This window comes from Diospyros lotus, chromosome 3 (genome assembly GCF_014633365.1).
Source record: "Diospyros lotus cultivar Yz01 chromosome 3, ASM1463336v1, whole genome shotgun sequence".
NCBI classification, from domain to species: Eukaryota; Viridiplantae; Streptophyta; class Magnoliopsida; order Ericales; family Ebenaceae; genus Diospyros; species Diospyros lotus.
Window position 1 is genome coordinate 10,111,505 of NC_068340.1, and position 25,628 is coordinate 10,137,132.

A 25,628-nucleotide genomic window follows, 5' to 3' on the forward strand; every position below is an offset into this window, starting at 1 on the left:
CTTCGCCAGGTGAGTTCCCTTATGGAAACTCAGCCTGTGTTGCTTGCCTAGAACACATGGCTCACAAAAGTCGAGGGACCCCATTGGCACTGAACCAAGGTAACCTTAGTTCGTCAGTGCCTTAAGACCTTTTAGGCTCATATGGCCAAGTCTCAAGTGCCACAATTCTGTCTTATCAGATTTGACTAAGCATGCAGAATTAATATTATCAAAAGGGAAATAACAGCCATTCAAAACATACAATCCATTTTTCTTAGCACCAGTTAGAATTAGATCATCTCCTTTAAACACATACATTGATCCATTTTCTGCTTTATAAGAGAAACCTAGTTCATCTAGTGTGCCAAGAGATATCAAATTTCTTTTTAGGCCAAGAACATATCTTACATCAGTTAAGGTTCTGGTTTTGTTATCATGTAATTTGAGAGATATGCTTCCTATACCTTTAACCCTACATGATTGGTTATTACCCATAAACACTGTTCCTGATTCATTTTTATCAAAATTATGAAACCAATCAATGTTAGGACACATATGGAAAGAACATCCTGAATCTGTGATCCATTCATTATTAATAGAAGCATTTGAAACAGTAAGAACCTTAGCTAAACAGTTTGAATTACTAGGATTAGCATTTAGATTTCCCCCTTGCTTTTGTTTCTTAATGTAGTCATAACAGTATTTCTTAATGTGTCCCTCTTTCCCACAGTGATAGCATTTCCACTTTTGCTTACCCTTTTTGTCTTTCTTCTTACCCTTTTGCCCTAACCCACTAGCATGATCATTATTACCAGTAGAATGCTTTTTCTCATTCTTCCCCTTTACAAAAAGATTGTTTCCAGATTTCTTTGATGTCCCTAGTTCCAGTTCTCTAGCCTTAATGCCTGAAATAACAAGGTCTAGACTAGGTACTATGCCAGTATATCTTAATACATGTTTAACAACATCATAATCATCAGGCAATGAATTTAATAGAATCATAGCTTCACTAGAGTCTCCTAATGCTTGATCAGTACCTCTAAGTAATAATGTAAGCCTAGTAAATTCGTCTATGTTCTCATCCATTGTCTTTGATGCACTCATTTTAAAATTAAATAGCATGCCTTTCAGATATACTAAATTAGGTGCAGTAATGACAGAAAATAAAACATCTAGTTTATTCCAGAGTTCTAAGGGAGTGGACATACCATCTACCTTACGAATCACACTGTCACCCAGGTGGAGGAAGATCAGATTGAAGGCTTCTTCTCTGATTTCCTCTGTCCTCGCAAGCTGGTCTGCTGACCATTTGCGATCATCCGTCTCAAGTGCTATAAGCACTTTATGGTGAGAGAGTAAAACTCTCATCTTCTTCTTCCAGCTTTCAAAATCTCATTTTCCATCAAATATACCAATTTCAAATCGGGTAGAGTTCATCTTCGCCTTGCACGAAGGTAACTTAGGGGCTCTAAACTCAGAAAAGAATCAACACAGCACACACCCGCTGAAAACAGACACTCTCAGAGAAACCCTAAATCACCCGCAAGAATAGATGACTAAAACCAGGAAAAGAAAAATGAACAAATTGAAATTACAGAAACCCTAAAAATCGAATTTAACACGGCTCTGATACCACTGTTGGGAACCCAAGAGAAAACCTTAGGGTTTTTCCTTGTATTTCAAACACTGATGAAAGAAGAACAAAACTGGAAGCACGAAAAATAAACACAGCACAATAAACAGAAACGAAAATAGAAACCGAGACACGAGGAATTTACCGTGGTTCACCTCAAACCGAGGCTACGCCCACGTTGAGCTCGAGAGAGAAGAGCTCACTGCACTATGAGATGAAAACCCAGATTACACCCACATAAGCCCTCACAAAACCCTCGATACAAACAATGGTTCGAGAAAACAAAAACGCCAAATAATCACTTAATACAGATTAGAGGCAACCCTATCGAACCATATAAAATGAAATCAAGCTATACAGGATTTACAGAGAATGAAGAACAGAGAAACTAAACCAGAACCCTAGCCCCGAAGACGAAGGCTCTTGCCTCTTCACCTTCTTTCTCTTTCACCTTTTCTTTTTGTCAATCTCGTCTCAAAATCACTGTGTAGGCTCACATCCCGAGGGGCGGGATTAAAAGCAATGACGAATGGCCCGGATGAACGATCATAAAGCGAGGATGAAAGGCTGGGATTCAGTCGTGCAAGCACGATTGATTATTCCCAACAGAAAATGGCAAACGAGCAGGAGATGATCGGGCAAAGGAAAGGGCGAGATCAGGCGCAAGCTGAAGGCAACCGATGGTTGCCACATGCAGCCATCCAGCAGCTGCCAAATGACAGTGTGCGCTTGCTACACGTGGCCTTCCAATCAGTTAAGGGCAACGACACCGTTTGGAGCTTCACAACCAACACAATATTATCAAAATTTAGAATCCCTTTCTTCAACAAATTCTCCTTGGTATTAATCTTGTTAAGTGGAGCCAACAATATAAAAAGTTCCATTTTAGGCGGGCTAACAGTAAAACATATATTCCTAACTGACCCCAAAGCTTGAACATAAAATTTAAGATGGACTATTAATACAAGATTAACATCATAAAAAATAAAAAATTTAATATCGTAACATAATATCAAGGTAAAACATATAATATATATCAACGATGTCTTGTAAGAATTCTATTTTGAACACTTTATCCTTTAGCAAGCATGGGATCGGATGGGTCCTACGGATTTTCAACCCCTCTGAAAAAAAACATGCCTTGAACCTGTTTTGTTGTATAGTGGCAAACTAAAAAAGTTATTTTTTGAATAAATGTGCTTTTGTTTGTTTTATATGGTGTTTGACAAAATTTAACACGCATTTCTACACTACAACAAAAGCTACTTTTTTTGTAATGGAATAAAAGAAAAAGTTTAAAGCTTCTGTTGTAAAGCAAAAGCAAAATTATCCTCAATAAACATTACAAAGTACAAACATTACCCTCAATCATATCTAATCTTTGTTCCAATCCTTTTTCATTCTTAAGAATCAACAAATCGATATTCTTTTTCAGACAATATATCATCTTCTTTATCCTCAAACAATAGCAGCTCCAAAAATTGAGTAGCAAAAATGTGGTTGGTTGGTGATAGGGCTTAATTGTTTATATATTTTTATTTAATTTTTATTATAATTTTATGCTAATTTTCTTACATAAATGTGTGTTTATATGGATTTTATATTATTTTAATTTTATTTTGTAGGAATCCAGGAAAGAAAATAATTTCGAAGATTTTGGCGTAAAAAGAAAAGAAATATATTATAAAGTTAATTTTATAATTAATATTATAAATTAAAAATAAATAAATATTTTAAATAATTAATATTATAATATAATTAAAGTTACAATATATATATAATATTACAATAAGATAATTATTATATATAATATATATATTAATAAATGGCATGAATCCCATGTGCATCTTTACATATATATATATATATATTATTAAATAAGTCCAAACGGTGGCGTGAATTGGACTTGGCTAGGGCTCTATGTCCTTTGAAGTGGCTGGATGGGAAGGAATTGAAGGGCCGAGCACGCGCACAGTGCATGAATTAAGAGGGAGACTTCTGGGAGACTTCTGGGCATGCACAGTAAAAACGGCGGACACAGCGAAGAATTGAAGCAGCGCACGAAAAAAAATAAAAAGATTGGAGCAGGCAGCGGCACAATACGCAGCATCAATTGTGACCCAGATCTGGGCAGGAAGCAATCTTTCACTCTCTTTCAATTGTAGCATTTGTTTTTATTTTAATAATGTCTAGCTAAATTATTTTAACTAGGGTTTGGATGGATTTTGATTTTGAGATTATGTGATTATTTGTTTAGTTCGATTCAAAACTCGATTATTATTTGTGTGAAGAATTTATATTGTTGTGTTTAATGCTTTAAAAGATTGGTCACCTTTTAATGATTTAATGATTTATACATGACTGACTAAATGATTGTTATAAATTAGATTCATAGGCAATATAAATTACATGTTTGACTATGAGATCGAAAGATGATTAGCTCATATGTGAGAATCGATGAAGCTTAGTGAGTCAAATCTTTTTCCGAGATTAGAGGTTTTCAAATAACATAATGCTTATTTATTTCGTTGATATCTATTCAAAAATCTAAAAGTGAAATTGAATTAATAAAGGATTAATATGACTTGAAAAAGCTTATTAATTAATTGAGAGAAATTCACCATCACATGCAAATAATTATAAAATATTATAAGGGTATTTGTGGTTTTGAATCGGATTAAATAGATAATTACATAACCTAGATTAAATGAAATCTAAACCTTAGTGCACTCATTAATTAATTTTTTTCACAAAGAATTCAATTTTTCATTTATTTTTCTTTTTATTCATCGATTAATTAATTGGTTCAACTTAGGTTAATTTAGAATCATTTTGGAATTGTGATCTAGTCCTCGTGGGATCGACATCTTTTCATCACTATATGCAGATTTGACTAGGGTACACTTTTCCGAATTAATTGTGCATAAAATCACATCAAGTTTTTGGCGCCGTTGTCGGGGACTAGTTTATTATATATCAAAACTACATAAGTTAGCCTTAAATTGAACATCTTTTTGTTTTCTTTTAGGATTTGTAATTTTAATTTAATTTTATTATTTATTATTTTTTTCATCTTTTAGAAATTTTATTTTTAATTTTTTTCTTTTTAGTATTTATCTTTTTCTTTGTAGGTTTCAATGGTGCATGACATGCACTAGTGGTGGAGAATTGATACCCTTTGATCAAAAAATTGAAAAAACTCTAAAAAAGCAAAAGAAGGAGAAAAATAGCAAGATGGAGCAAGAACAACAGACTCAAAATAATCTAAGAACATTGAGCTCATATGCTACACCTACTCTGAATGGCACTACATCAAACATTAGGAGGCCCAATGTGCAAGCAAACAACTTCAAGATCAAGCCTGCAATTATTCAGATGATTCAGATGAGTGTACAATTTTCTGGCCCTAATGATGATCCTAACTCTTATATTGCCAATTTTCTTGAAATATGTGATACTTTTAGGCATAATGGAGTTAGTGAAAATGCAGTTCGACTTAGGTTGTTTCCCTTTTCCTTGAAAGATAGAGCAAAAGAATGGCTTAATTCTCTTCCAACAGGTTCTATTACTACATGGAATGATTTGGTACAAAAGTTTTTATCTAAATATTTTTCACCTTCTAAAACGACTAAATTAAGGAATGACATAACAACTTTTTCACAATTTGGTAATGAATCCTTATATGAGTCATGGGAGAGATTTAAAGAAATGCTTAGAAAATGTCCTCACCATGGTCTACCTGTTTGGATGCAAGTGCAAACTTTTGATAGTGGCATTAATCAATCTTCTCGTTCGATGTTAGATGCAACTGCAGGTGGTACCCTTACGAGGAAAACTCCCGAGGAAGCATATGAACTTTTGGAGGAGATGGCAGCCAACAGTTATCAATGGGACAATGAGAGAGCAAATAAAAAGGGAGATGGAATTTATAATGTTGATTCTATCATTGCTTTATATGTTCAAATTGTTGAATTAAATAAGATTTTGGGTAATTTGGGGGTTTCAGCTATGAATGCTTTTTCTTCTTCTTCTTCCCATTTTCTTTCTTGTGAGCTTTGTGGGCGAGGGGGACATGCTAGTATAGATTGTCAAGTAGGAAATCCTTTTTCTTCTGGTTCTTCTGAACAAGCTAATTTTATTTCTTATGGTGGCAACATGTCAAATTTTAATCCCTACTCCAACACTTACAATCCAAGATGGAGGAGCCATCCTAATCTTTCTTGGAGTAATAATAAACAAAAAGTGCGGCTTTCAACAACAACAACATCAAATTTTACAGGAGAAGAAGTCGAATTTGGAATATATGATGGCAAAGTTTATCAATAGTACAGAGGTAAGAATGCAAAGCTTGGAAACTCAAATTGGACAACTTGCCCAAGTGATTTCAGAAAGACCACAAAGAGGTTTGCCTAGCAATACTGAGAAGAATCCAAGGGAGCATGTAAAAGCCATCACTTTGCCAAGTGGAAAAGAATTGGAAAGTAAAGAAAAAGATGAAGAGCATTCAAAAGAGGAAGAAAGCTAAGATCTTAAAGCCAAAGAAGAGGATCGTGAGTTATCAACGGAGAAAAATGAGAGTTCTTCTTCACTTAATTTAAAATCTTACAAATCTCCTATTCCTTTTCCTAAAAGATTTCTAAAGGCCAACTTGGATAAACAATTTGCTAAATTTCTAGAGGTGTTTAAAAAGTTGCATATTAACGTCCCTCTCCTTGATGCTATATCACAGATGCTAAGTTATGCCAAAATTTTGACAGACATAATTGCAAACAAAAGAAAGTTAGAGGAATTTGAGATGGTGAAACTTAATGAAGAATGCTCGGCAATTCTACAAAACAAATTGCCTCCAAAACTTAAGGATACAAGGAACTTTTCTATTCCTTGTACTATTGGTGAAATTAATTTTAATAAAGTTTTATGTGATCTTGGTGCAAGTATTAATTTGATGCCTTTTTCTATTTTCAGGAAACTTGGATTAAAAGAACCAACACCCACCACTATTTCTCTTCAATTGTCTTGTTAAAAGTAGATAAATTTATTTTTTCTGTGGATTTTATTGTTCTGGACATGGAAAAAGATTATGATATGCCCCTAATTTTAAGGAGACATTTTCTTGCCACAGGGAGAGCCTTGATTGATGTCCAGCAAGGAACACTTAGCCTTAGAATTTATGATGAGATAGTTACTTTCAATGTGTTTAAGGCTACGAAATATTTTAATGATAATGAAAAAGAAGTCTTAAGGATAGATGACACTAATGATTTAGTAAAGAGATTAGATAATCCTATAGAAAATTGTATTGCTAACTCTTTTGATGAGAAGAAAACAATTTTAGATGCCAAGAACAAGGTCGTGGCTAAGGGTTATTTGGGAGAAAAGCAAAAATGTTGTTCATCCAAAAGAGACAAATTGTTACTCTTGGATGCTTCTTCTTCTTCTTCTTCTTCTTCAAAAGCTAAACCACCAAGTCGTGAAAAGGAAAAATTAATAAGAGTGCTTAGAGAGCAAAAGAAGGGGATTGGATGGAAAGTTGTTAACATTCAAGAGATAAGTCCATCAACCGGCATGCACAAAATTTTGACAAAAGAAGGATTCAAGCCTTCGTGAAGATGAAAACTTAGTCAAGCTAATGACTATAAACAAACGCTTTTTGGAAGGCAACCCAAGCTCTTTTTCCTTTTTGATTTTATTATTTCATTTTAGTTTGTTGAATAAATATGGCCAATAACTCATACTTGTGATGTTGTGCAGGTTCAAAAGAAAGGAAAATAAAGCTGATTCAGTTTGGACTGGCATGTGTATTCGTAATGTTCAATTATGTGGCCAGGGGAGTATTCATTTTTCATTCTAGTTCTTTTTTGTCTTTCACATTGAGGACAATGTGCTAAATAAGTTTGGGGGGGGGGGGAATTATTAATTGTTAATATATGCTATTTGTTTTGCTTGGGTGTTTTTGATATTAAAATTTTTTGCAAAACTTATATCAGGTGTATATTTGGCCAACCCCTAGACTAAAATTTTTTGTAAAAGATAAAATAAGCAGAACCTGTTATTTGGAATCAAGATTTGCATTTGGGTTCTTTATTGTGTTTAACATTGAGTCTTTCATTTGGAATGAGCCATATCTTATAAAGCAAGATTAAGTATACTTGGGTTCTAAGATCATTAAAGTACATGTTCTTTGCGAAGTTGTGTGAGTTGTGTGATTATGCATAAAAGATAAATGTAATGCTTTTCTTGTGATTATTCCTTCTGAGCTAGGCCTAAACAAGGTTTAAGTAAATAGGGTGAATAAGGTTGAGCGAGATGGAGCATAAAATGCACTCGTTTAGTTAAAAAAAAAAAAAATCATTATCCCTGTTACTCCTTATGTTTGTAGTAGTAGAGAGAAGTGATTGTAAGAAAACTATTGCATGATTCAATTGTGTTAGGTGCAAGATTTCATGAATTAATTTTGAGTATGCATAACATCAAAAGTGATGATTTTGCATGATTAATTCTTTCAATTAATACTTTTGGACTGAGAGTTGATATGATAATATGGAAAGGTAACCAATTTTGAGATTAATTATGCGTTGATATGTTGTTGGAATTTTTGATTTTGGCCTAGCATGAAAATGAAATGTTTATTTTTTAATTCTTTCTTTTCTTTGGTTGAGGACAAGCAAAATGTTAAGTGTGGGGGTATTTGATAGGGCTTAATTATTTACATATTTTTATTTAATTTTTATCTTTACCTTATGTTAATTTTCCTACATAAATGTATGTTTATATGGATTTTACATTATTTTAATCTTGTTTTGTAGGAATCCAGCAAAGGAAATAATTTTGAAGATTTGGGCGTAAAAAGAAAAGAAATATATTATAAAGTTAATTTTAAAATTAATATTATAAATTAAAAAATAAATAAATATTTTAAATAATTAATATTATAATATAATTAAAGATACAATATATTAAATATTATATATTATATTATATATTAAATTATAATTTTTATATATATTATATTTTATCTTATATTATTTAAATATATAATATTATAATAAGATAATTATTATATATAATATATATATATATATTAATAAATGACGTGTGTATCTTTATATATATATATATATTATTAAATAAGTCCAAACGGTGGCGTGAATTGGACTTGGCTAGGTCTCCATGTCCTTTGAAATGGCTGGATGGGAAGGAATTGAAGGGCCGAGCACGTGCACAATGCAGGAATTAAGAGAGAGACTTCTGGGCATGCATAGTAAAATGGCGGACAGAGCAAATAATTGAAGCGGCGCACGAAAAAAAATAGAAAGATTGGAGTGGGCATCGGCACAATACACAGCATCAATTGTGACCCAGATCTGTTTCAGATCTGGGTAGGGAAACAGATCTGGGTAGGAAGCAATCTTTCACTCTCTTTCAATTTCAGCGTTTGTTTTTATTTTAATAATGTCTGGCTAAATTATTTTAACTAGGGTTTGGATGGATTTTGATTTTGGGATTATGTGATTATTTGTTTAATTCGATTCAAAACTCGATTATTATTTGCGCGAGAAATTTATATTGCTGTGCTTAATACTTTAAAAGATTGACCACCTTTTAATAATTTATGCATGACTGACTAAAAGATTGTTATAAATTAGATCTATAGGTAATATAAATCACATATTTGACTATGAAATCGAAAGATGATTCGCTCATGTGTGAGAATCGAGAAAACTTAGTAAGTCAAATCCCCTTTTGAGATTAGAGGTTTTCAAATAACTTAATACTTATTTATTTCGTTAATATCTGCTCAAAATTTTGACAGTGAAATTGAATTAATAAAGAATTAATATGATTTGAGAAAACTTATTAATTAATTGAGGGAAATCCATCATCACATGCAAATAATTATAAAAAATTATAAGGGTATTTGTGATTTTGAATCTGATTAAATAGATAATTACATAACCTAAATTAAGTGAAATCTAAACCCTAGTGCACTCATTAATTAATTTTTCTCACAAAGAATCCAATTTTTCATTTATTTTTCTTTTTATTTATCGATTAATTAATTGGTTCAACTTAGGTTAATTTAGAATCATTTTGGTATTGTAATCTAGTTCTCGTGGGATCGATATCTTTTCATCACTATATGTAGATTTGATTAGGATACACTTACTCGAATTAATTGTGCATAAAATCACATATGAGTTGGTTGGTTATGGAGCACACACAAACGCACAGAGGAGCTACTTATGGCAAAGAAAGGATGAGGTGAACAATGAGGGTTCTTGCATGATTGCATCGTCACACTCTTCACAAAACCTTTTGATGTGACCCATAGCCCATGATCACTCTCTGGCCAAAGCATGTCAAAATGTCTATCTTGGCACCGACAATTCAAGATGGAGGAGAAAAAGGCTCGCCAGTTTTTTTTTTTTTTTTGCCTTAGTTTTATTCAAAGAGAAATCCAAATTCTTCATAGCCATCCATTGATTCTATTACCAACCAGCCAATCAATGAGAGAGATACCATTGAATTACTAACCACTAAGTCATCTAAAAGTTTAACATGTTAGATAAAAAATTAACTTTAATTTTATATTATTATTTTCATTCTATACAACAATCAATCTCTAGTAGAATAGAACATTGAAATTCCAAAGATTTTAGAAATTATTAGAAAATTTGTTAGATTCTAAGGCTGAAATATGCTACTATAGTATGCAAGTTGTGGGACAAATCAATGGTCCTGGGATTTCTAGGTTGCTTTTGAAACCCCAAGATCAGTAGCAACTTTTTTTTTTAAAAAAAAAAAACAACAAAAACAAAAACACAATCTATTGTTCTCCACTGAAATTTTCCTCTTGATTTGGGATCTAAGATTCACATTTCTTACCCTGGTATCACATGTAAGATAATTTTTTTGTCAATGTTTTTTTTCGTTAATTTGATCATTAAAAGCACTTTTTTTTAATCATTAGCCAAACATATATAACAATACTAAAAGTGTTTCTCAAATAGTATGGCCAAATACTAAACTACGTCTTCCCAAAAGCAATGCTTGCGAAAGTGCTTTCTATAGAAGTGATTCTCATGATAGTAGAAATTTCACAGCAATTCCAAACAAGCACTTAATGTCTAGAATATGGGACTGCGTAGAGGATTTTGAGCTAATTCACAGGAATTTGAGACAAAGTATATATTGAAAATCCAGAAAGGAAGGGGGCTAATAAAACATTTAAGACAAATAATAGTAATAATAATAACCATAACTGACAATAGAAACAAGTGGACTTCAGACAGAAAACAAGTATATATAAACAAATAAGAAAAGATTAAAAGAAAAATGATATGTAATTTCATAATATTACCTCGAGAATGAAGGGAGGCCTTTAAAAAACTCTCCCGACAAGAATTTGTTAGAACAGTAGGTTCTATGGCACACATCAAGAGGGGGTGAATTGGTTATTTTAAAAAAAAAACTTAATTGATAGAACTTTGAAATCCTTTTGATTGAAAATAAATAACTCAATGCACGTGAGGATAATGAAATGCTAGCAGTGATAAACAAATAAGAAGAAACATAAGCAAGAGAGAACACAAAGATTTATAGTGGTTCGGCTTAACCCAAACCTAATCCACTACCTTAGCTCCTCATTAAGGATTTTTCAAACCATCCACTATCAACCCTCTACTCAACCCGAGTAGGTTCTCTAGTCCGAGACTAGGAATTACAACCTCCCACTCAAATGGACCCTCTAGCTACACAAGCTAGGAAAAAAACAACGATACAAATGAAAAAGAGAAGCTAAGAGTTAACACTCTTAGTTACAAGTTCTCTCACAATGAAAACTAGGCTTAAGAATAGATTTACAATGATAGAACAAAGCCTTGCATAGAAAAATATAACAATGAAAGCACAGAGAACACTGTAAGCACAAATAAAATGATTTGTAATATTTAGATCATCTTGTTTCCGTCCATTAGCCTTCTTTTGATCATCCATGACATGTATATATAAGTGTCCCACAAAGTTGAAGAGAAATATAGTCGTTTGGAGCCGTTGGGATTTGAAAAAATAGCCGTTGGAAGCTTTCTGCGAAACACATAGTCGACAGAGAAAATAGGTTAGTCGACTATTTTATCAAATAAAACTAACCATAGTCGATAGACAGAAAAGCATAGTCGACTATCTTATAACACAAAAAATCCCATAGTCGACAGATACATATGCATAGTCGACTATTGCAAAAATGTGAAGAAAATTTTGAATTTTATGAACAAAAATAGTCGGCAGATGAAAAGCCATAGTCGACTATCCTTACTTGATAGTCGACAGATACAAAAATAGTCGACAGAAGCCTTAAATAGTCGACAGATCAAATCAGCATAGTCGACTATCCTTAAACATAGTCGACAGCACTAAACAACATAGTCGACTATCTTCTTGGAAAATCTGGAAACTTAACAGATAACATGAGAAGCACACTTGATTAATACAAAACATCACCACATATTTACATTTCTTTAGTTTAAGTAAATGTCCTCATTTTGTTTAATTTATATTTTACCTTCCATTTACTTTAATACATAAATGTAAATAAGAAAGTACCCCCCATTTGGATTCAATAAAAATATCTAAAAAATCAAAATCCGTAAGAATAAAAAAGTAGAATTTGGATTTTAGTAGGAACTTAGGATTTTGCGATTTTACCACCTCCAAGATATACACTTTCTATTTCTTGAAAAATTCGTTAAAAATCATTTTATCACTAATGAATGTTAGCTATTGAATTACCGGAAGTTAATTTTCTAAAAAGAAAACATTTTCATATATGTCTCCTTATAAGGTGCTAGTTTTCCAGACTTAGAAAAATATTGAAACGATATCAAAATGAGTTTCAAGACATGATGCATGAACTAAAGGATTTTTCATACGATTAAGTTTCAAGTCAAAACCTTTCATGCATGTTTCAAAATATGAAAGCTTATTCTGAAGAATGAGATTAACATAAATGATTTTTCATACTTAAGATTGAATTTTCATCAAACACATTTATGTTCAAGTTGGTATTTTGCCTTAGAACAATTTTAGCTCTATGTTGACCAATGACTTCAAAGCTAATTTGAAAATCATTTTAGGAGATTCTTTTAAGACTAAAAACTTGACTTTGCAAATCTCTAACTAAAATAGAAAATTATAAATCTTTTTGGTTTTCATTTTAACAATGCACTTAAAATTGATTTTTGTTGAAAACCACCACCTTGATTCATGACTTAAGAATTTAATAAAATATGTTTTTCATCATCAAAACTAAGCACAAGGATAGAACATCAGAATTCACCTAACTGATGCAACTATGCATTTTTCACACACAAGTTTTGTCCTTCATCAGACTCCTCAAATTCATCATCTAATTCAAAATCTTGCATGACAACATAACCAGCATCTTTCATTTGCTTGGTTAATCCCCCCCAACAAAGGGTAAATATCATTTGCTTGAGGGTGTGGAAAATCCAGTACCCACATCAACCCAAGCACAGCCAGGAGGCTTTCTCACACCCAAGTCCCTCGTGAAGGTCCTCACTCTTGCTGGCTTCTTCCAACAACCAGCAGCAGCATACATGTTAGCAATCAGAACATAGTATCCTGGATTTTCAGGCCTCATTTCCAACAATTTTTCAGCCGCCCATTCCCCTATCTCCATGTTTCCATGGATGCGACATGCTCCAATAAGAGTGGTCCACATTGCAGGGCTTGGTTGATAAGGCATCCTTGTGATAATCTCCTCCGCTTTCTTCAGTAAACCAGCCCTACCAAAGAGATCGACCATGCAAGCATAGTACTCAAGACGAGGAGTTATACCATAGATACTTGGCATATTTCCAAATAGCATTGGGCCTTGACTAACAAGTCCTGAATGACTGCAAGCTGACAAAATAGCAACCATAGTTATATGGTCTGGCTTTATCTGAAGCCTAATCATCTCTTTGAAAAGTTCTATCGCAGCATGCCCCTCTCCTTGTATCCCATAACCAGCTATTAACGAAGTACAAGTCACTTTGTCCTTATTGTTCAGCAAATTAAACAGCCTCCTTGCTAGTAAAAGTTTTCCTGATCTTGCATACATATCCACGAGAGTATTCCGTAGTAGTAGATAATCTTGGAACTCCACATGCCTTGTAATGTATCAGTGGAACTCCTTACCGTTTTGTAGATTTGCCACTCGGGCACAAAGGGGAAGAATACTTGCTATTGTTACATAATTAGGTTCAACCCTAGAAAGCAACATTTCCCTAAATAGAAAGGAGGCTTCCTCAAAGCAGTCCCAGTATGTGTAACCAGAAATAATGGAATTCCAAGTCATTACACTTTTAGTACATCCGGGCCTGAACAAAGTATATGCATGTGCAAGGTCTTTGCACCTGGCATACATAGTGATTAATGTGTTTTTAACATTATCAAATTCATCAAAATGACTACGAATTGCTACACAATGAATCTCTTTCCCCAATTTTAGCAAACCAATACGGGAACATGCACCCAGACCAATGAGCACTGCAACAAAATCCAGATGAGTGTGACAAAATCTCATCTGAGAAAGCAATTCAAGTGCCCCCTTATAGTTTCCAGTTTTCAAGCACCCACCAACAATAATATTCTAAATTATGATGTTCATTTCTATGCCCTCCATTCTCATTCTTTCAAAAAGCTCAAAAGCTTCTCCCCACATACCCTTGGAAGCATATCCAGAGATCATTGATTTCCATGAAACTGCATCCTTCTCAGGCATTTCGTCAAACAGCTTACGAGCAATATTAACTTCCCCCACACCGCCCATACACAGAGATTAAAGCATTGTGCACAAACAAGCACCTGCCAAGGCTGCTAGCATTAATAGAGCTATGCACCTCCCTGCCAAATTCTAGATTTAGTTCGTCACCACAAGCCTTGTGAACACTTGGGTAATTTTGATTTATTATTAAATTATTCTTTATTTCTTTTTATCTCAAGAAAATAGCTGACAATTTTGATACTAACAATATTAATAATTGTTGGTAACAATATTAATAATTGTTGGCAACAATAATAAAGAGTAAAATTATGATATGGCCTTGTCAAATTATAGTTTTGTTTTTGTTAACGGATTCAATTAGTAAATAAAGGGTGGGTGGATAAATAAAATACCTCTTAGTTTTTTTTTTCTTCTTATTTCTATCTTGTAATATAATTTGATTAATAGATCGATACATTAGAAATTTTACCTTGATAGTCGATAAACAATATTACTATGGATGACTTACATATTTTTTTTATTATATAATAGATTTAATTGCTATAGCATTTGGTCAGAAAAAAAACAGTTACTCTTAAATCAAAGTCCACTACTGTACCATTAAATGTTTCTGTTACACATGTGCAATCAAAATCTAATATTTTACCATCAAAGGTTTCTAGTACACAAATACAATCTATTACTTTGTCACATAATTTCAAAAAGAACGTCACTTTGCCAACTATGGTTCGTACTACACAATTTGGAGAAAAAGATTCAGCACCACCAACAACAAATAATGGTATTCCACCATCCACTTTGACTAAGATTAGGAGCTCATCAATTTGTCCAAATGACACGGTGACAATTGAGTCAACAATTGGTAGAGGTTAGTTATTTATTTATATTTTTTTGGATTTCTAATTAATTATTTATCCATTGATGATATTTTTATTTTATTAATTTTAATTTTAGTTTAGTTTGATAAACTTAGCTTGTTTGTATAATGTGATTAAATTACAGCAGGTAATACAAAACAAAGAGGTCAGGGAATAATTAGAGCATTTGAGGTTAAAAAGCGAATGAAAGAGGGTAAAAAGATTGGAGGAGTTATTATTAAAAAATTAATGCATCTACTAATTGACCCTACTGAAAAGATATTTAAAATAGAGATTGGAGTTGTCACTCGATTGTTGACACCATTAAGGGTGTTTTATTATAAAAAAATGACAGATGCTCTTAAGAAGTCAATTTTCTCAAAAATCGAGGTGAGATATATTTATAATTTTTTATTTTCTTTGAAGTACTTTTATGTGTTAATTAAGTTTTATAATATAGAAATTACTTATTTTGAACTAAATATTTGTAGAGTGAGTTTGATATATATTTGAGTGATTCACATACAAAAAAAGTGATGGATAAGATTATGGCCAGACGTTTTATTATTTACAAATATCAATGCCACATGCATTATAAGAAATTTGCTACCCTGGAGGAAGCACGTGAAAATCCTGTCAATCACATGGAATCAGATGATTGGAAAGCTTTATGTACTCATTTTGAAGGGGAAAAATTTAAGGTAATCTTTTATTTCTAATAAATTTAGATACAATAAATAAATTTTCTCATCTGTGATTTAATTGTTCATAGTATTTTTTTCTCTTATTATTATATATTGTATAAATTTGTAGGTTGAAAGTGCATCAAATACAAGTAATCGAGCGGAGATGCAAGTTTCACACATGTCAGATTCAAAGTCTTATTGCCAATGCATGTCTGAAATGGTATGTTTAATTAGTTATAAGTTGAAGTATAGTTATTTAAACTACCTTGTACTTCATATTTTTAAAAATATTTTGATATGTATAATTTTTTTTTTACCAATTTTAAATATAGGAACTTATTGAGGAAAATTTGAAAGAGATTTTAGAAGAAAATATAGAAGAAAAGCAAGAAGATAAAGTTGATCAGCCTATTGAAGTAAGCCTTTATTTTGAGACACATCCTAAAAGTGATCGTACTTGGACTCACCCACAAACTCAAGAAAACTATGCAAGTAACTTCATTTTTTTGATTTTTAATAATATATTATTTTAACTATTAATTTATATAAATTTTTATACTTGAATTAACTTCTATATTTATTTTTATAGGAGCAAACAAATGCTCTTTGGATCAAAACAAAGGAGAATGGTACTAAAATGACTGGGCGCTAGATTCTTGAAAAGGTTTTGAAGCCAAAATCTGGATATATTCGTAGACTTGGTTATGGGGTGAAACCAAGTAAATTTAGAGAATTAGAACTAGAAATTATTTTAGAAATTGAAAAAATTGAATCTGAAAAGCGAAATACTGAATTAAAAGAGCAAATACAAAGCCAACAAATCAAAATAAACAGTTTACAAGAATCTTATGATCAACTTAAATTTTTGATTGATGAGTTAAGGCATAAATGAAGTGGTGAAGTGAATACATATGTTTCTTTTCATGAAGGAAAATATATAATTTAATTATTAATTAAGTGTTTTATTCAATTCAAATTCATTTAATTTTTATTTATTTTAATAATTTTCTTTTTGGTAGATTGAAATTTTGGAACAGCAAGAGAAATTATGGAGCGACAAGTAGATGAAGATCAATGATGCTTGGTGTCAAGTAACTTTATTTAATTTTTATGTTTCAAGAGTGAAAGTAGTATTATTTAGGAGCATTGTTTTTATTTTAGAAATGATGGCTTTCCATCTATGAAGTTTTTTTTATTTGTATTGTTGATTTTATTTATTATATTTAGTATTGTTGACTTTATTATATTTTATGTATTTTTTAATTTTTTATTTAATATAAGGATGAATAAGAATTGTTTTAAAAATAATTCCATCAACATGATTTTTATCACTAAAAACAATTTAAATAGAGAAAAAAAATTGTCACTGCTTGTTATTATTATAGTTACAACAAATGAATTTTTTTTTATCACAATTAGATTATTGAAAAATAATTTTACATTTTTAAATTTAGACAAAAAAATCACATTTTTCAAAATATTCATCACTTTGTTGCTATTTATGATTTTGGGAAAAAAAGAATTTTATCAATGTTAATATTTTCTTACAAAAAATATTTATCACTTTTACGAATTGGTGACATAAATATTTTTCTCACTATAAGGTCATTGAGAATATGACAAAAATATTTGTCATCCTTTGATAATTCTGATAAAAATATTTTTATCATATTTTTTTATTTTATGATAAAATAATTTCAATAGTATTAATATTTTTTAATAAAGAAGTGAATTATTAACACAAATATTTTTGTCATTATTGGGACATTAAAAATATGACAAAAATATTTGTCACCCTTTTATAATTTTGACAAAAATATTTTTGTCACTTTTTTCAATTTTATGAAAAATAATTTCATCAATATTAATATTTTCTTATTAAAAAATTTGTCACCTGAACTAATTACTAACACAAATATTTTTGTCAATATTGGGACAAAAATATTTTGTCACTATTAAATAATTTTGAGAAATTTATTTTGTCACTATGTCTATTTTATCAAAAAAATATTTGTCACAATATTAGATAATTGACAAAATTAATTTTATCACATTAAAAATTATTTCAAATAAGTTTTTTCACTATTTAAATTGTGAAAAAATATTTTTCAATTTTATGACAAAATAATTTCATTATTATTAATATTTTCTTACTAAAGAAATTTGTCATTTGTGTGAATTATTGACAAAAATATTTTTGTCATTATTGGGACATTGAGAATATGACAAAAATATTTGTCACCAATTCATAATTTTGAGAAAAATATTTGTCATATTTTTTAATTTTATGAAAAACAAGTTCACCAATATTAATATTTTCTTTCAATTTTTTTTTGTCATCTATACTAATTACTATCACAAATATTTTTTTCACTATTGGGACATTAACAAAAATATTTTGTCACTATTGAATAATTTTGAGAAATTTATTTTGTCACTATTTCTATTTTATCAAAAAAATATGTCACAATATTAAATAATTGATAAAATTAATTTTATCACATTAAAAATTATGTCAAATTAGTTTTGTCACTGTTTAAATTGTGACAAAATACTTTTTGTCACAAGATACATTTTGTCATGATAAAACATATGATTTTTATCTAAAATTTGGATTTATTGTGACTAAATAGTACCTATTGTGACAAAAAAAAATTCGTTTACAACAAAATAATTTATCATAATCAGTAAGTTTAAGTGACAATATTTTTTGTAACAATAGAACTATTGATATTGTGACAAAACTTAGTTTTTTTCACAATATAATTATTAAGACACGCTTGTTGTGATTAACATGATGACAAGCATTTTTGTCAATTTTCATAGTTATTGTGACAAAAATATTTTATCATAAGAAGCCTAATTTCTTGTAGTGTCTTCTATAATTGCACGTCCCCATGTGCTATTATTTCTTAGATAAGATGGATGTGTCACTTGATCTGTTTGGACTTCTAGTGAGACTTAGATTCCTTGGCTTCTAGTGAGACTTATTAAGACACGCTTGTTGTGATTAACATGATGACAAGCATTTTTGTCAATTTTCATAGTTATTGTGACAAAAATATTTTATCACAAGAAGCCTAATTTCTTGTAGTGTCTTCTATAATTGCACGTCCCCATGTGCTACTATTTCTTAGATAAGATGGATGTGTCACTTGATCTGTTTGGACTTCTAGTGAGACTTAGATTCCTTGGCTTGTGCAACAGTCTCATTGTTATTGCAATATAGTGGTATCATCAACCCAATGGACGGAACCACTTCTAGTTTAGCAAGAAACTTTTTGAGCCAAACAACCTCTTTTGTTGCATAACATGCTACAACGTACTCCGCTTCCGTGGTGGAATCAGTAGTAATCTCTTGCTTGGAACTCTTCCAGTAAACTGCTCCACCATTGCAAACAAACACAAAGCTCGATGTAGACTTTTTATCATCGATATCAGACTAAAAATCTAAATCTGTGAACCCGTTAACATGGAGCTCACCTCCTCCATAGGATTGAATCATAGCCTTAGTCATTCTCAAGTACTTTAGGATATTTTTTACGGCTACCCATTGTTCTAAACCTGGGTCAAACTGATTTATGCTTATGACACTCATTGCATAGGCGATATCAGGCATCGTACATAACATAGCGTACATTAAACTCCCAATTGCTAAAGTATAGGGAATCTCTGCATGCTCTCTCTTTCCTTTGGAGTCTTGGTAGAAATCCACTTGGAGAGATGAATTCCATGTTGAACAGGCACAAAACCCTTCTTGGAATTCTCTATGCTAAACTTATTTAGTATTTTCTCTATCTTCCATCTCCTCACTCTATCTCTATAGACGCAGATTCCCAACATATAGGTCACTTCTCTCAAATCTTTTATGGAGAATTATTGGACAACCAAATCTTTGTCAATGTTGATGGCAATTTTTTGCAAGTGTATGAATAGCACAAGTAATATAGTAGTGAGTAGAATATTGTTCCCATGTGATAATTACCAAAATTATATTAACTCAAATGTTATTTAAACAATTGATTAAGGAGAATTAATTTCAGAAAAGAAAATAATAACACATAAAGTAAATATGGAGAGTTCCATGATTTGGAGAGCACTAGGGTATTTTGATTTTGAAATCTTCGTTTCCCACTTGCATTTAACCTCTTGATTACCTTTGGTTCCACTACCTCTTTCATGGTAGGATTGAGGCACCTTTGTGGTTGAGCCATTTTTCCAAGTGATTCAAAAAAATTTCTCATGTCAGACTCAAATTGAGTGGAGTAAACTTTTTCAACCCGCATAAACACATCCTCAAAGATTGATTGAGATTCATTTAATGGATCAATAGAATTTTTTAGATAATCCGCCACACAATTATGCATTGAGTCTATCCTTAAGCATGTATCATTTTCCATTGGATATTTAGAATATCGAAAAACGTTAAAACTTACCTCATCTTCCCCAACTCTCAAAGTTAGTTTACCTTATTACGCATCAAACAAAGCTCTTCCAGTAGCAAGGAAAGGATGACCAAGAATGAGAGGTACCTCTCTATCTTTCTCCATAACAAGCACAATAAAATCTATAGGAAAGATGAAACTTTTCACTTTGACAAGAACATCTTCAATGACTCTTAGTGGATATTTCATAGATCTATCTGCCAATTGCAAAGAAATAGTTGTAGGCTTCAGTTCACCTAAGACCAATTTCCTGAAAATAGAGAAAAGTATTAAGTTAATACTTGCACCAAGATCACATAGAATTTTATTAAATTCAAAATTCCTAATATTGCAAGGTATAGTAAAACTCCCTGGATCTTTTAACTTTGGAGGTAATTTGTTTTGAATTATAGCACTGCACTCCTCAGTCAACATTACTATTTCATGGTTATCTAACCTCCTCTTCTTGGATAAAATTTCTTTCAAAAACTTGGCATAGCTTGGCATTTGAGCTAATGCTTATGCAAAAGGAATATTAATGTGAAGCTTTTTAAACACATCAAGAAATTTTAAGAAATTCTTATCTTCATTGTGTTGGTGAAGTCTTTGTGGAAAAGGAATTGGAGAAACATAAGGTTTGACTGGCTCTCGCTTGTATTCCTTTTGTTTCTTTTCTTCTTCATTGTGTGATTTTTCTTGAGACAAAGGCACTGTCTTGGTTGAATTTTCTTCCACACCTTTTTGTTGTTGCTCCTCTAGCTGTTTACCACTTCTAAGAATGATGGCTTTCACATGCTCTTTAGGATTTGTTTCAGTGTTGCTTGGTAGTGCACCTTGTGACCTTGTTGCCAACGTGTTAGCCAATTGCCCCATTTGTACTTCTAAATTCCTTATGGCAGCTTATTGATTTTGGAAGTTTGTCTTTGTCTCTATCACAAACTCTATTGTTGCCACCAAATCTTCTAAGGATGTCTTCTTTTCTTGAGGCTAAAATCCAGGTAGATGTACCCTTATATTATTTTTATTGTTGCTCCATGAGAAATTTGGGTGATTTCTCCACCCTAGATTGTAATTATTGGAGTATGGATTATTTTGTTGTCGATTGAAATTTGAAATATAGTGAGCTTTGTAATACCTAATATTTAATATTAAGAGTATTTTTCAAAAATTACGGGGTCAAAATGGAATTTATAATAGTTTTAGGCCAAAGTGCAATATTCAAAATATAAACGAAAGGCGAGGGACTATGTCAAGCAAGTCGATGAAGGTAAAATTGTCCAAATAAATGATATTCAACAAAACAAAGAGATTCGCGAAGGTTTGAGGATGAAAACACTCGATTAGGGGCATCCGAGCAAAAGTGCAGATTTCGTAAACTGCCCGAGGAAGGTCAAAACGATGAATTTTCTAGAAAATATTAAGGGAAATGAATAGTTTAGAACTTGAGGGCAGTCGAGGAATTAACGAAAAGTATAGGGGTTCCCTGGATAAGGAGAAAATGCAATTAGAAAATTCATGGGGGCAAAACTGTAAATTTTGAAAATACCATGGTGTGAACGCGACCGCCGCACATGGCCACCGACAGCCGCCTCTGGACGTTGGGAAGGTCGCCTGGAGGTGCTAGGGTAGTCTCCAGGTGATGGTGAAGCTTCTGGGGGCCATTGGCCGAGCACGGCGGCGACGTGACCAGAATTAATGGCGGATGGAACCAAGAATTTGGTCAGATTTTTCGAGTGATTTAGCTCATGATATAGGGCTAGTTTATGGGATTAAAGGCTAGATTTGGGCTTATGGGATAAGAACGAGCAAGATATGGTGGGGAATTGGGTCAAGAACAAGTATAAATAGCAGGAGAAGGTCGAGGGTTTAGAAGGGCAAGTCGAAGAAATTGGCCGTGTTTTTGCTTGAATCGAGCTTCGGGGATAAGGGGCTTTTGATCCTTGGGTTGTGAGGATCTTTTCTGGAAAGTTTGGAGGCTTTTGGCATAGAATAAGTGGGGTTTTAGCAAGTTGGCCGGAAAGTCGGGGGTGGCTGAACTGTGACCTGCAACCGTCGTTTAAGGCGTCTTTCGTTGTCTGTTTCGGCCATTGGAGGCTGCCATCGAGGTCGCCTTGAGGAGAGCTTCAAGACTTTGTGTAACACCCCAAATTTCTTGAGCATGTTATATCTTAGGATTTCGGGAATATAAATTTTTTTTATATCACAATAGTTGTCATACATCACACAATATCCCAAAAATCCAAATTTACACATTCTCAGCTTAACAAACCCAATAATCGAATAGCTAAGACAGGCGTTAAAATCTCGAATGCGGAAGCTAGATCGAACCTGATATGGTTCACAACCATAATACTTTATTTATCATAAAATTGTTCAAGATGTCTACAAAATATATTACATGGACATCATCAAGTGATAACCGAACATCTTAAACATATCCAAAATTACATAGGTTTGAACATAAACATAGATATGCTAAACATGCTACAGGCAGTAAAATAAGCTTATCCTTCAGCTACCTCATTTCCCTTAGAGCTACTCGTCAAACTTGGAACGTTTGAATATTCCAGAGACATAGTCCAATTAGAAGATGAATCTTCTAGTGAGAAACTCCAAAAACAGTTTATATCGATGCATGATCAGCTATAAAATGTATGAGAAGACAACGAGAACTACTTCGAAGTGCCTCGTGAACACGTTAGCCTCCTCCAACGAGAGCTTTCTCAATGGCACACGCATAGCGCCTCTTGGGAGGTCCCTAACCATGTCACTTCGGCCCGACCTCATAGCACTCATGCAAGCACCGCATTCGTTGTTCCTTAGGCTCACGGTCTTCCCCACGAGAGCTTTCTCGATGGCACACGCATAGTGCCTCTCGGGGGGTATCCGACTTTTGCCCTCGGCCAACAACAAATAGGTACAATAGTATGGCCACACGAATTTTATAAATGCAACAGTTAAAAAGCCAACAGCATATATTTTTCAGAAAAATACAGTTCATATATGCAGCATGATTTCACGTAAGAGAATAACAAGAGTTTATATGTAAGAATTTCACGAAACACGTCTCATGCAATAGAATTCTCTCATAAGAGAATAAAAATTAGGATTTGGAGTATAGAAGTCTCACCTTGTTGGTTTATTTCTTCGACGGTATAATTTCACAGCAAACGGCCTAGGTTTCTGCAGAAAACATGTGTTTTGGTAAACCTAACCTTAAATATTTTTATATGGGGTTGAAGGGTATTAAATTAGGGGAATAACTGAAAAATTTCATGGAAAAAACACCCCTCACACGCCCCAAGAAGTCTAGCCACGCGCCCTCACGCGCAGCTATTATTCGGCGCGTGTTATCTCACGCGCTGCACAACAGTCTCGGATTGCTTCGCCCCGAGTTGGTATTTCGGCCATAACTTCCTCGTTTTAACTCCGATTCGACCCTCATTTAAACCTACGCGACCCTCTCTTCCCCCTCTACAGGATTATCAAAAAAAAATTAGACTTACCTCACTTTTTTGCTGACTGATTTTGGCGAACTCCGACGAAGACCTACAACTCCGACGAGGATCGTTCTCCGCCGCTTTTTCGCCGCTTTCTTCCTGCCTTCTTGTCGAACTCCCTTTTCTCTCTCTAAAGCAAGCTCCTCCTCTTAGAGTGCTTCACTCCTCAAACTTGGTTGGAATGATTTGAGAAGAACCCATGGTGCCTTTTTATAGATTTCTCCAACCAATTACATTATGCCACTTGTCAAAATCTTAGCCATGGACTCCAAAGACTCAAAGCCATAATTGAGTGGCTTTTGAAATCCAAAACTAGAATGAATTGAACTTTTGGAATCCAAGCTAAAACCCCAAACTTCTTTCAAATAACACTTTGACTCTTATTTCAAGTCCTCAACTTTAATATTTTACCACATAAGCTCTTAATTTTATCCTTATTTCGTTTGGATAATTCTCTAATTACAATTACACCCTCAAACATCAAATTTATCGAGATACTTAAAATCTCAAAATTACTCAATATATATGATTTTTTGGAAGCCCCTTACCATCATTCGGTCTTTTTAGGCTACAACTTAGCTTAACCGAAAATCATTTCTGATTTGATTTCTTTCAGCGTGATAAATCTTGCCTTGAGACGCTCATCAAAAATATACATTTAACCTTAGGTATCTAAGCTCTAGGGTACTCCCTACGACTGATTCGGTGACTCGTTGCCAATTCAAACATATTTTTGGTATTTTAAACTCACTTAAAATACGTGGCATCTTCACAAAAATATGGGGTATTATACCTTGCCATCAGATCGAGCATCGAAGACCGTCGCCGGAGAAGACGACCTGGCTAGCTGCGCATGGGTTTCACTCACCGAATCCTTGGGTGGCGTGTGAGGGAGCGTGAGGTAGGATTGTTCTCTGAAATTAATTTTGCAATTTTGGTAAAATTATTTTAGGAATTTTCATGGAAAAATATTTGGTGAAATTTGATGTTGGGTATTTTTTATGAATTTCTGAAAGTGAGGAAGGTTTAAAAATAAATAAAAATAGAGAAAATTGAGGGAAAATGGAAACATTGATTTCTAAGGTCTTAAATGGTAAATAGGAGTCGATTGGGTTGTTGGAAGGATTGCACAATTTTCGATGGTGGCATATTTTTCGAGGCGAAAACTGGTCTTTTCAGAATTAAGGTGAGTGGTCTGATTCTAGTCTTATCTTTGCTTGGAAGTGCCTTGGTGTGCGTGTGGTGGGTTTAGGTGAGCGGTTTTACCCTTCCAAACTTATATTACATGTTGTTGAACCAGTTCCAGCGAGCAGTTATACTTTCCTGAACTTGGGATATTATGCATCGGTGTTTCATTTATGTACTTATGGCATCTTTTGAATATTGGCATATGGTATATTGCATCAACTGTTTTACTTACAAAAAAAAGTCGGTGCATGGTGTGTGGTTTTCATATAATCGGGGTGTCGATTTTCGTATCGTTGTTGGGTCCGTATGGGACGGGATGGGGTCTTCTTGAGAATGGGACAAGGTTAATCCTGGTGAACAAGTGACATGGTATGGCACTTGAGGAATTAAGTATGTCGCGGCAAGGTCAGCCCCAACAGTGTGGAATGGATTTTCCACGAGAGGTTGAGTATGTCAGGGAGATTTCTCAAGTTAGACGTATTTGCATGTTGTCGTTTGTCTAGATATGCCATGCTCGTATGTCTTTCATGCATTATGTAAATTGTTTCATGCCATCACTTAGATGTTTTATCAT

The 25,628-nt window shown here is 32.9% G+C and overlaps 1 non-coding gene and 1 pseudogene across 1 annotated transcript; both read right to left on the reverse strand.

Annotated features, from left to right (window-relative positions):
• Positions 1-5,242: 5,242 nt before the first annotated feature.
• On the reverse strand, positions 5,243-5,349 carry LOC127798557 (small nucleolar RNA R71). The gene has a single exon (XR_008022421.1). It is a non-coding gene; the product is annotated as a small nucleolar RNA R71 (small nucleolar RNA).
• Positions 5,350-12,960: 7,611 nt separating this feature from the next.
• On the reverse strand, positions 12,961-21,239 carry LOC127796822 (pentatricopeptide repeat-containing protein At1g71490-like; annotated as a pseudogene).
• Between the last annotated feature and the right edge of the window lie 4,389 nt (positions 21,240-25,628).